The sequence below is a fragment of the Meleagris gallopavo genome, chromosome 7 (assembly GCF_000146605.3).
Source record: "Meleagris gallopavo isolate NT-WF06-2002-E0010 breed Aviagen turkey brand Nicholas breeding stock chromosome 7, Turkey_5.1, whole genome shotgun sequence".
In the NCBI taxonomy this organism is placed as follows: Eukaryota; Metazoa; Chordata; class Aves; order Galliformes; family Phasianidae; genus Meleagris; species Meleagris gallopavo.
The window spans coordinates 15,434,869-15,447,220 of record NC_015017.2 but is presented as its reverse complement, the minus strand read 5'-3'; the positions used below and the strand labels follow the sequence as shown (position 1 = coordinate 15,447,220).

At 36.2% G+C, this 12,352-nt stretch overlaps 1 long non-coding RNA gene across 1 annotated transcript in view; it reads right to left on the bottom strand.

The window, feature by feature from the left end:
• Positions 1-1,409: 1,409 nt before the first annotated feature.
• The window catches only part of LOC116216855, an 11,942-nt gene continuing 999 nt past the window's right edge, over positions 1,410-12,352 (bottom strand). Inside the window, exons 2-3 of the long non-coding RNA XR_004160405.1 lie at positions 9,759-9,811; positions 1,410-1,607 (exon numbers count right to left, since the gene is read on the bottom strand). This is a non-coding gene — a long non-coding RNA (uncharacterized LOC116216855). The remainder of the gene's footprint in view (positions 1,608-9,758; positions 9,812-12,352) is intronic.

Sequence of the window (12,352 nt, the reverse complement as noted above, 5' to 3'; positions counted from 1 at the left end):
TTATAGTCCTAGGACAATTATTCAATGCTTTTGTTGTCTGCCCTTTCAGCATTCCACCAGCTATTAAAATTTTCAAGTAATAATATTCATCCCTGAAGAAAGTGCTGAATTCATTCATCTTCTATTTCAAAGTTTATTTTTCATTGTTATGTTATCTATCAATAAAATTATTCAGCTATATTAGCCAAGCTCTGACCTCTCAGAAGTAAATAACTATTGATCAAGAAGTGGGGCTCTGATGGCATACTAGAGAGTTTCCATTAATGGTCTCATTGGTCCAGCAGATAAGGTGATTCCTATAGGAGAGAGTAGACAGCAGAGAAGGAACAAACAGAACAGGGCAATTCCTTGCGATGAGCAATAAGGAGTGCAGCAGCTGAGGCACAGCTGCATGATGGACTCCTCACCCACTTTTGTCAGCAGTGAAACAGAGCTCTCTGTAAAGGGTGGATGTTCTGGAACGGCATCAAGAGCCGCTATAAAGCTTTTTCACACAAACCCTGCACCAGGGCCCCCTTATTTTAAGAAAGATCTAGGAGCATTTACCCTACCTTCCTTGCTGAAAGCAGATGAGGCACGAGTTTTGTGCGTTAATCGGCAAAAATGTTGAGATTGAGAACTCATGAGAAATAATAGTAAAGAGAACGCCAAGAGAATTCTGTTACTTTGAGAATGTTTCTGTATTTTTGCAAGGGTTGCAAACTGAATAGACTAATTATAACTGTAAAGTCGTCACATATAGTAGACCACAAATAATTTCCTTTTATCCTTGATAAGGGGAAATAAAACAAAAGAATAATTAAGAATTTTCTTTCTTTGACTTATCTAATTGTATATTAGATAAATCAGTTACTATTTACTGGATAAATTATTTATTTGCAGAATGAGCAGTATCTGTTAACATGATGCATTTTGAAAAACTTGAGGTACTTCAAACTATTTGCAAAATGAGATCTTTATCAGAAGCAAAGTTTGTCTCCTGATCTTTCATCTAATTTAGTAGATCAAACCAGAGATTCTCCATGTAAACTGTACCTCAGATGTACATACATTTTCATTCAAATCAATAGGAGTCAGACATATCAAAGGAGGAAATACCCTCATTGAGTCTTCTATTTCTGAATAGATTTATATAACTCCTACTCAGAGATAATCCAGTTAATTACATTCATCTGCTAGTACATCATTGGGAAAACAGGATCCAACCATCTGGAATGATCAGTAAAATAGACAAATTCATCAAGAGCTAAGAAAATTATTTTTCTCACTTCCAAAAAGAAAGGGTATAACTTCCAAACTCAGTAAGTCTTAAATGAAAAAAACTAGGGGGGTGTGAAGAGAAAATAAACAGATCATCTGGGTTGATAGTAAGATGATCAGTTTTTCTCTAATCTTATTCGATACCTTTGTCTCTCCAGAAGAGGCCAAAAAGATCAGTCTGGGATGTCATCAGGATACTCATGGCAGTTTCCCCATCTTTTTTTCATTAGATTCAGGCTATGTTGCTTCCTGTCTGTTTCGATGTCTAGCCAAGACTGGGGCCTGGATGACACTGGTTGGCTGACATACAGTCCAGAAGAGGAAAATACTGGACTGGAAAAAGCAAGCTGAAAGACAGCAGAACACATGTAGTTACCTTGTCAGCAGAAGACCTGTTTTAGTAATCTAAAAGCTTTTAGGGAATCTTCTATTTTTGTTTATCAGAGAGAAGAAAAAAAGAAGTCACAACTGCCTTTCTAGTCTTGACTTGTTCTAGGATAATGGGAACTTTCCGACGCACTGAAGTCATTCAAGTTTCTAGTTGGTGGAAAGCAGTCGTATGAGTTGTATGAAAGTGTCTAAGAACATTAAAAAAAAAAACAGTTAATAAAATGCAGAAATTATTTGCTCATCATCATACTGCAGAAAGCATAGTGTAATGACTGTTCTGCTGTTTCGAAAGCAGTACAACCAAAACTTTGGGTTTGATTTTTAAAAATGGTAACTCTCGTATAGTTTGGATCTTTTTTTTTTTTTTAGCTGACTGTGGCAGCTAAAAACTTCTTCAGTGATCAAATACATTGGTCATTACATGATGGAAACAAAATGCATTAAGTAGAAGCAGAACGCTTCTTGGTTAATGCCAGTATATCCAGGCTGCTTAGGTCATTGTTCCACTGAAGCACAGTCCTTTTGGCATCTTGAGTTGGACTTGAAGCAATCAAGGAAGAAACTGACTACTGTGAATGCAGGGACAGATTTTTAAAGCAGTTCTCTGCATATACGATTGATAAGTACACGGTTTATGTTCCTGACTCAGTGTCTTGATTTAGAGAGCCCTCTTGTAATCTAAGACATAATATTCCTGATTGGGATGAGCTATGGTGAAACAACATGGAGACCATAAGATCTCCATGTCTATCATTTTTCACCACAATCTGCAGGTAAACATGTAACACTTCGTACTTTTTATCTTTCTGCATTTCACTGTACAATCAGCAGTACTTTCACTTCACCAAAACTACTTGATAAAAATTGTAAAATGTGAAAAAATAGTAAATCTTTCATGTTGCAGAAATACAACTCACAGCAAGACTTTAAGTAAGCCAATCATCCAAATGGAAGATACAAGCTGTCAGAAATGCTTGAGACAGATTCCTTTTCAATGTTTTTGAATTTCATTGTGAGATGACATTGCAAAATACCCACTGACACCAGCACCAGAAACTACCCTGGGTGCACAAAGTGATATCACTTAAATATAAAATGTACTATAGTTTTATATTCTTGGCATTCAGCCTCGTTCACCAACTAGAAACAAATGGTTATGCACTGAAAATGAATTCTGAATTCATATTAGAAAGAAGGAAACCCTAAAAATTCACATTTCAGGAAAAGTACACTTTCCACCTGAACAAACAGTTAAGCAGAGCAGCCAATTCTCTCCTGTTTTACAGGAAAGAAGATATTTCAAACTAGTGTAACAGGGATGGAATATAGCCTCCCAGCCTAAGCAACACCGTTTCTATTCTTCCCACCTCTGACCTGCAGCTTAGAGAAAAAGCAGTTAAAAGCCTAAGAAATAAACAAAGATGTAAATAACATTCTTTATACTTTTGCTTGAGGTAACAAAAAGGCAACACCCTCAAAACCATTAAGTCCTCCCTCACCAACAGAATCAGAAGTTACCCTAGAAATACATTACTAAAATTCAGTTTAGAAGAAGCTAATGAGAAGAGTATAATGGAGTTTAAGTACACAACTATTAAGAAATATAATAGAATTATTTGAGTTGGAAGGGACTTTTAAAAGTCATCTAGTCCAAACCCCTGCAATGAACAGGAACACCTACAGCTAGATTAGGTTGCTCAGAGTCCCATCCAGCCTGACCTCGAGTGTATCCAAGGATGGGACATCTACCCCCTCCATGGGCAACCTGAGCAGTGCCTCACCACCTTTACTGTAAGAGCTTCTTTCTTACATCCAATCTAAATGGATTATCACAACAGACTCTGCCAAAGACTCTGTCCACTTCTTATAGCCCCCCGTTAGATATTGAAAGGACACTTTCAGGTTTCTCTGCAGCCTTCTCTTCTCCAGGCTGAACAGCCCCAACCGACTCACCTGAGGCCCTAGATGCCTAGTTGTCCATGTTGGACTCTTTATACAACTGTATGTTGAATTTGTGCTGAAAGTTTAAAAGTGGCAAATTCCTTTGCAATTAAATGCTTATTACAATATGAGGGAATAAAAAAACTGATGTAGCAGATACTTAAATGTGCTTCAAAATGCCAGTGCATCAAAAATATAAATTAAAAAGCATGTTTTACACCTCAGGAAAAGGGGAGAATTATGTGGAAGCCTACCCAAGTAAGCAGTCCAGGATAAGTTCTCTTATCCAAGTTCTCTTGACAAAAGTTATATAAAACTTCTCCTTTGGAATAATATTAGAGAATTGGTTTAATGGAAAAGAGAACTCAGTTTCTCCTTCTATAACTACAAAAAGTAATAAATTAAAGATGGAAAATCATAGGGATATTCCCTGTGTTTAATTTCAAACATACTATTTTGTAACATTTTTTACAACAAGCCCCACAAAAGTGAATACTACATCTATGGTCAAGCAGGTTCTATAATATAAGGAGTCCATAAATGTTCAGCAATAGGAAGACTTTGAGAAAATATCAAGTCAGAAAAGGAAGACAGAAAAACCTCCCCACTAAGCAGTTTGTTGCTTTTTTTTTTTTTTTTGTCCTTATCACTGAATTGGGAATTGATTAAGTACTGTCAGTAGTTTGTTAGCACTTCCAGACAACTTGTTTATTTTAAATGGGGCATTCATTAAAATTAAAATTAAAAACCTAACAGGTTTTAATATGCTAAAAAAAACCCTACATTCCTATATTCCTCACACTGGCATTGCTAACTTGGGTTAACAGCCAACCCACATATTTCAAGGTCAGAAGTGACTACTGTGATCATCTAGTTTGAAATGCTGTAAAATACAGACCATAGAATTTCACCCAGCAATTTCAGTGTCTAGCCAAGTAATTTGTGGTTGAACTGGAGCATATCTTTCAAAAAGTTAGCCAGAAAGATCTTAAGCATTTGTGGAACTTCATTTGCCTCCGTACATTTGTTTAGCTCACTTGAATAGATGTAATTGTTTAGGCTTATAGTGTTCAGGGTCAAAACTTCAGGCAAACAGATTTCATCTGCCAAAACCCCAGATTTTTCCATTATTAGTGAGGGAATGCATTGTTTTGATTCACAGAGCTCTGGGTTATACTTGTAACATATAAGTTCTCTTGAATTTGATTGGATCTGGAATACTTAGAGCTTTTAAGAATCTATTCCAGAAATGGCAAAAATCCTTTGGCTGACCTCACAGGCAAAGATACACTCACAGATCATTATTTCCATAGATTCTGGAAAGAGTAAACACTTTCCAGCCCCTAAAAAGATAATCCTGAAAGTGAAAAAAAAAAAAAAAAAAGAGGGGAAATTAAAAAAAAAGAATACTCGACACACGTTTTATCTTTAGATACACACATAGAGCTTCCACACAAATGAAGGGAAATCTCATCTACCTGTTTAAATCATCATCCAACCCATTTGCACAGACTGAAACTGACTTCATTTTATGCTGATTACCAAACAGTCTTCTTAAACTCATACTGAAGAGGCATGATCAGGCTACAAAATATGCTATATCAATAACAAATATAATTTATAATTTGGGTACAGTCCCAACTAGGTCTTTGGTATAGGCTCAGTTCTGAGAGCAATGGAGCTTCATTTCAGTAAGTCAGGCCCTTGTTTGTGTAGAAGAGTTTTTACAATAAACATGGCATCTTTTCCTCCAAGGCAAAATAAAGCCAAATTTTTTATGGAAAGAGGAGAAGCAAAGGAAGTATCAGTAGAATAAGTAAGTATCACAATAAGTTGAAACACATAAATAAGTTCTATTTCCAAACCTGTTACCAGTGTGGAAATTCTCTTCCTTTTCTTCATGTCCTAAATGTTTCTAAAATTTGTTCTGGAAATTTAATTAAAGTAGGAGCTTTCCAGAGCAAAGCCTATACTTGCTGTGATTATGTTTGTCTGACATACTGGTAAGTGCTAGTGAAAGCATTTTAATGTTTGTTGTTGCATGTTATGGAAGCAAGAACAAAAGTGAAAGGAAAGGTGATAAAACCTTTTGAACCAAGATAATTTGAAATACCTGAGGAAATAGAAAACTAAGATGTTAAGAGTAACAGAAAAGGGGGAAGGAGAGATAGGGGGAAAATGGGATGACGTTGAAATAGATGAGACAAATGCTGAGCAGAGATTAAAAATAAAAACAATAAAAATCGGCTTGAAATCAAATGCCAGAACTGTATTTCCTGGCAGTGGTCATTTGCATCATTGTGCCACAGGAATCAGATGGATATTAATTAAGTTAATCTTTGAAGATAATACTTGTCTTGCCAGTATGGAGCCTGCCTTCGCCTTTATTACTGAAGGAGGATGTTTATATTTGCCTAGTGCAATGCATTACATACATAAATTCCACCCACTCAGCAAGTCAAATTAATGCTAACTTACAAAATACATTAGGTAGGGGCTTAAATCAGTCACTTTTTAAGATATAATGCAACCTAGATCCTATCCAGCTTTGCAATATATTCACCATTCAAAACACCTTGCGAACACTTTTCAACATGTTTTGTTTGTTGAGGAGTCTCTCCTTTGCAAGCAAAGTAGAGACGTAAAGAATACAGGACCTAATTTGTGTTGCTCCATGATCACTGCCAATGAAAGTGAGAGCTACCAAAACAATTCACTGCCATGGGAGAATGCCCCCAGCTGAAACTCATTACTTACGTAACAGTAAAACCTAGCACTTTTTCTGACAAGCAGTTTGCATGGGGATTATGCGACCATCTTGTTTGACCTGAAATCTCTTCACGTGATAGCTAAAAGAGAATACTGATAAATTGGGTGTGAATCTCTAATAGTGTTCGGTAAAATTAAGGTCTACTTAATGGAGATGTGCAAATTTTCTCCACTTACCAAACTGTCACATTTTACATAATATTAAGCATTTGTGTGCATAATCAGTTATGAATTATATTGTGTATAATGTATCAGTTATTTAAAAAAAAAAAAAATCAAAGTTAACAAAGCAATTCCTGCAGTTGCAGGGCTACACCTAATAAAATAATTTGAGATGTGAAGGAGGTGAGAAAGACAAAAAGAAAAAAAAAAAGTAGAGAAAATTCAGAATACAGACACTTCCCTAGAGGGAATGGAGGATGTAGATACAATTCTACAGCATGTGCCACTCTTTTGTCAATATTTACCCAGCAAGTGGAATGGTAATGTGCAGTCATTATTGAACTCAGCCTTCTGAAAGAATAGTTTCTGGCTCTTGATATGGTTGCTCTGTGTAAATTATGCCAGGGATTATGTTTGGATTGTGCCACTGGCATAGTTATTTCAGATCTATGTCTTGTTTCCAGATGGTTCATCTGTTTGTTTCCTTAATATATTCAAGATTCATTGTGTTTGCCAGAAATTTACACATTTTTAATGTTGGTTAGCTAGATAAATCTGATCTTAGACAAAAGAGAAAGAACTAACATCTGTAGTTTTTCACGCTAATGCTAACTTAAAAATTTCCCTAAACAGTGAAAGCACAATAAAGTTTTTGAAAGGTTAGCCAAACATTAGAGATTTTCTCGTTCATCAAATATCACACAAAGTAAAACAGATCTGCTCAGCTTTATCAAATGATTTCCTTTAGAGTAGGAAGCCAAGATGTGCATGAAGCTAGTCACAGGCCATCTTATTCCTGCCAAGTTTCAGACTCCGGTTCCTAGTCCAGAAACAAACAGTATCCACACAACACAGTAGATTCATATAGTGCTCCCTTTAAAATATTTTGTGGCATTTATTACTGCTTTTCCTCAAAAACAGGCACTGCCTTTGATGACAGGGAAATAGGTTATCGTAAGTCTCAAGTCCAAACTGTTTTTTCAAGCTTTCCTAGTGGAACTCCACAACGTGTCTTTATTTTCCCCTTCTGTTTTCCACACAGTTCTTGTGAGAATGTTTACAGTAGACAGAAAAGTATCCACTGTTTTTACAATTGCTTTACGTTATTGTTATATAATTCTGGATACGGGAGATTTTAAAGGCATCTACCATTGTACTGGCTACCGTTTACACACAGCTTGTATTCCCAAAGTTCATGGTTACCTGGGCAATTGGAGCAAATAGTTGCCATAATCAATTTACAGGTAAGAAACTGGGCATAGGAGGGTGACTTGCACCAGTCAAAAAGACTGGGAGACACTCAGATGGAACTGAAGTCTTCTGAGTTACAGCCCAATGCAGCTTAATACTTTCCAGAACAGATTATACAAGCAAAGGAATGGGGAGAAGTGTGAAATGTTAATTGCTCTCTCTGATACGTTGAAATATAATCAGGAAAAATGTTTTAAAGGATCAGACCTCTTGTCTTGAAGACTGTCACGCATCACAGTCACTAAAGTGGATTGTCACTGTTTTAAAATTACCTGATGAATTCACAAAAGCACTACGTCATGGGTTCTTATATAACATAAATTTTCCAACTGTTATAAATGGAATTTCTGCAACTTAGCAGAGTTTTAACCCTGTAATTGATGTTTGGCCCTGTTAGAACTGCATTACAATATTGGCATGTTTAAAAAAAACTGTCACTTTATTGACATTAAATTTTATAAACACGAAATTTGGTTTTGGAGTAGTAATTAAAAGTATCTGAATTCAGCATACATACTAAAAGTGAGTTGTTTTAAGCAAAGGATTCAGAAATTCTTGGCCAGAAAACCCCAAAACTTTAAACTACTGTGGTAAATGTACTGATTTTTTAACCTTGCAGTGTTTGTATTTTTAATATTTGCTCTATAGCAAAAAATATATATATCTAAATGCATAGATATAATAAAGACAGAAGCAGCTGCAGAACCTAGAGATCTCACAATTTCAGAAAAGCATCAAGTATCACGAGCTGTCCACACCACATGAAAATGCAGGATGTGAACACATTGGAAAATATTAAATAAAAAAGATTAAAAACATCCTGTTGCAGTTGATTATATAGTCAAAGTTTTGGATATATTGGACAGGAAGATGAATGCTTTTATAATGTTATTACTTGGTACAAAAGAAAAATTGATACAAGACATAAGAAAGAATCATTTTTCCACTTGACAAAGCCTGTTGAGCTAGCCTGTAGTTGACTAGTGTATCGTAATTTTTCCCTTCTGAAGCAGAGACCAGTATATAAGAACCAGGGCTTCGTTTGCCAATGAAGCTCTGCGTTCCTAGGCATGTGCAGGTACTAAATGATCTTTGACCAGGCTCACAGAAGCCTTCACAGATATCTGTGAACATTCATTTTCCAAGCAATTCTCTTTGTGCTGAAGCTTGTTGAAAATACAGTAAGCAAATTTAAAAAATCAATATATATTCTACATCAATAACATCCACCATGGATATTTGAATCTAAAGGTTCTTTAGTTCCTAAGAGTCAAAAACAGATCTTTATTCCATAAAACCCTGGAATATTTTAAAGTTTTTTATTGAAAAATTTTTGCCTCCTAATGTGCTGAAAAATATATTTAGTGGGAAGCCATAGTTTAGCATGTTTCTAAAAGACATCAGATTTTCCTAATGGATTCTTATGGGGGAAAAATAACCCAGCTCTAACAACATTACAAAATACTTTTTTAATAGGAAGCACATTTTTCCAAAAATAAGTTATTGAGAGAAAACTTTCTGTCCAGCTCTTCCCAAAACACATTCCTACAGACATGGTTACTTAGAGAAACATGACATTAGCTCTTCACAGAGAATCTCCACAACAACCTCTGCTTGCCTCTTCGCTGTCATGGTAAACTGTACAGTATGCTGTCTTTCAATGTGGCACATTATCATCCCAAATTTTGCAACTGGCCATTTAGCTTCCACCCCTGTTAGCGGGCAATAGTCTGCGTCACAGCATTACAGTGCAAATGATGTTCAGAAGAAAGGGGAAAAATACGTAACATTCTCATTCCAAATATGCATAGCAAGTGCTTTCAACTTCCTTACATTTCTGCTGTGATCAGCGTTCAGCTGTCACTTGAATTGTTAACAGTGCTTATAAAAATAAGCGTTAATTTTTGTAATGTCTCTGCTTAAGGTGTGCAAGATGTATTCAAAACTGGTCCAAAAGAAAAAAGAAAAAAAATAGAGCTGCTTACCTTGGGCTGTATGTATATGTCCCAGTACCTCAGGGTTTAACAGTGCTGAAATCCTGAAAAGTTAAAAAATAAAAATTTGAAGAATACGGCTTGCATTTCCAATATGTCTTAGAGCTAAGTGTCATCTTCCCAACCCAAGGTGAATTTTGTTTGATTTGACGTCATGCAACAAAGTGCATATACTACAAAGCAGACAGATAAATTTTCATATATAGACAAGTCTAATAACCCAAGAATATTGGAGAATTTGCCACAATATTATATGCTGGGCAGAAATTGCTTATGCAGAAGTAACCTGTGGCTGCAATACATTTTGTATCATCTACTCACATACTGGTCAGTGAGATGCACTGGTCAGTGGAGATGCAGCCTCCTTTCCATCTAACTTATTTCCTACTACAGGAAGCCAAAGCATCATTCTTCACTTCAAGATGTCTTGGGTAGTTATTTATTTAAGTGAAGCAGCACTATAACTACTAAAATTCATTTTCAGAGAACTTCCTTTGAACAGAAGAACCAATATCCGTTGAATGCTAAGCTTTATGTCTCACAAACAAATCCTGCTGTACTGCAGAAATTCAAGAAACAAATCTGCATGGGATAGCTATCCAGAAAATGCTGAGCCATAACCACTGATTGTCTAGCCCTGCTCATTTTGTTAGCGGTGTGTAATGGCATTTATTCCCATGTTGTAGCATTCTCACATTTATTTCATCGTTATCTAGTGCTAAATGGTGATGATGAAGCAGCAGAACCAAAGCTCAGTGTTCTGGCCAGCCTATCAGGGAAAGGATTATACTGCAGCACAGGTCACATGTTAAGAAAGATCATTTCAGAAAAAAGGTCTTCCTTTACTGGTGTGTTTTCCTCTTCAGTTCCAGTGTAGCCATTGTTTATCAGAACAGTGGCTCCATATTTTAGTAATCTCCATGAAATATATATTAGTTTATGGGACATCTGGTAGTTATTGACTTCTACTACTCAGCTCCCTAGTAGCTTTGACTTCCAGTCAGCAGCTCTGATAACATATTTCTTTCTCTGTGCCCTATTCCCCTCACACATCTCACATCTATCTGATAACATTATTCTCCCTGGAGGAATGCCTCTCAGCAAACTATTCTGCTAGATATGCTTTCTCTCATAACGTCTCTAAACTTGTTACTAACTAGTTAGTTCATACCTAATCATCCAACCTCCTGTTTAAAAGCAATTGCTACTCCTCAGCAACACTCCATCACTCCATACCTCAGCAGTAAATCCAAAGGGGAAAAAACAGGCTTTCCTTATTGCTGGTAGCAAAGTTTGAACGTACATGTGTGCTTGGAAAGTCTGATCAGCTATTGGAGCAATCAAAGAGCATGGAAGATTGCTCAACTATTATCCAAGCGTTTATACGCAAGTTCCTAAATGATTGTAGTAAAAGTTACAAAAGCTGCTAGTAAGATTCCTTTAGTAAACACTGGCTGGAAGATACGTGGTGCTCTTCTGGCTAGAAGTCACTGGTTTTAGAAGTATATTTTGATTGTTATGAAAGATTACTGAGGAGGTGAGAGTTGTTGGGTTTTGTGCTTATACCTAGAGCAGGACTTTTAAGGGAAGTTTTAGAACAGTGTAATCCTGAATTCCTTCCAGGTGAAGTGTTAAAGTGCTCATGACTGAAGAGCAATCAGAAATCCATGCAAAATTCAAATTCTACTATAAATCCAGAAGCAGAAACAGCTTGCTTCAGTTGATCAAGAACCCGTAGTTAAGTAACATATAAAGTCAGCTAGCTTTTTCTGCAGTTCTCCTACTTTTCCAAGTTACTAAATTTCAACACTTCTGTTGGAAACACCTTAGAAAATAACTGCTAGTTTCTTGGAGCCTCTAACTTTCAAGTCATAAAAGTAGTAGCAAATGTTGGACAGGGCTGTTAAAACTTCTTTCATATTCCTATAAAACCCCTAGGTTTAATTGGTAGAGCCATCTCTTTGATCTTTTAACATGGAGTGGTTCTGGAACTTCATAATCCTGACAGGTTTGTCAGAATAACAAAGTCAAAAGCTACAGTCCAGCTGCTGGGGAGTGAATGGCTACACAACAAAAGATATGCTATTTGTCAGTACATTGGTACTGGAAGTGCTGCATTAAGCAAGGAAGCCATACACTCTGACTTCAGTTACCTAAAATGCTTCAGTCATCCACAGCGAAAACAAAAAGATGTGCATTTGCAGAATACTTGTGAGATCTCTGCAAACATCAAATTTGTTTTCCTGAGACTCATTATCAGGCCTATTCTGGCAATAAGAAATATCTTCAGTCTTTTAAAACTGCTTTAAAACTGTTTGTACATGCATATTGTTGATGAGAGGCATGATTAAGGGTTGAATGTAAAGTTACACTCGCAATTATTTTTATCAAGTTTTTTTTTCAGTGAATTGGAGGTTAAATCAAGCATTTAGTAAAATAATTCAAGTCACAGACAAATCTGTGGGCTCCAAACAATGAAAATGAAGCTCTCCCATTTCCCTGTCCTGGGCCTCAACTCCAGGAATCTTTGATCTGTACTCGACAGTCTTTTTTTTTTCTTCTTTTTTTTTTCTTTTTTTTTCCTT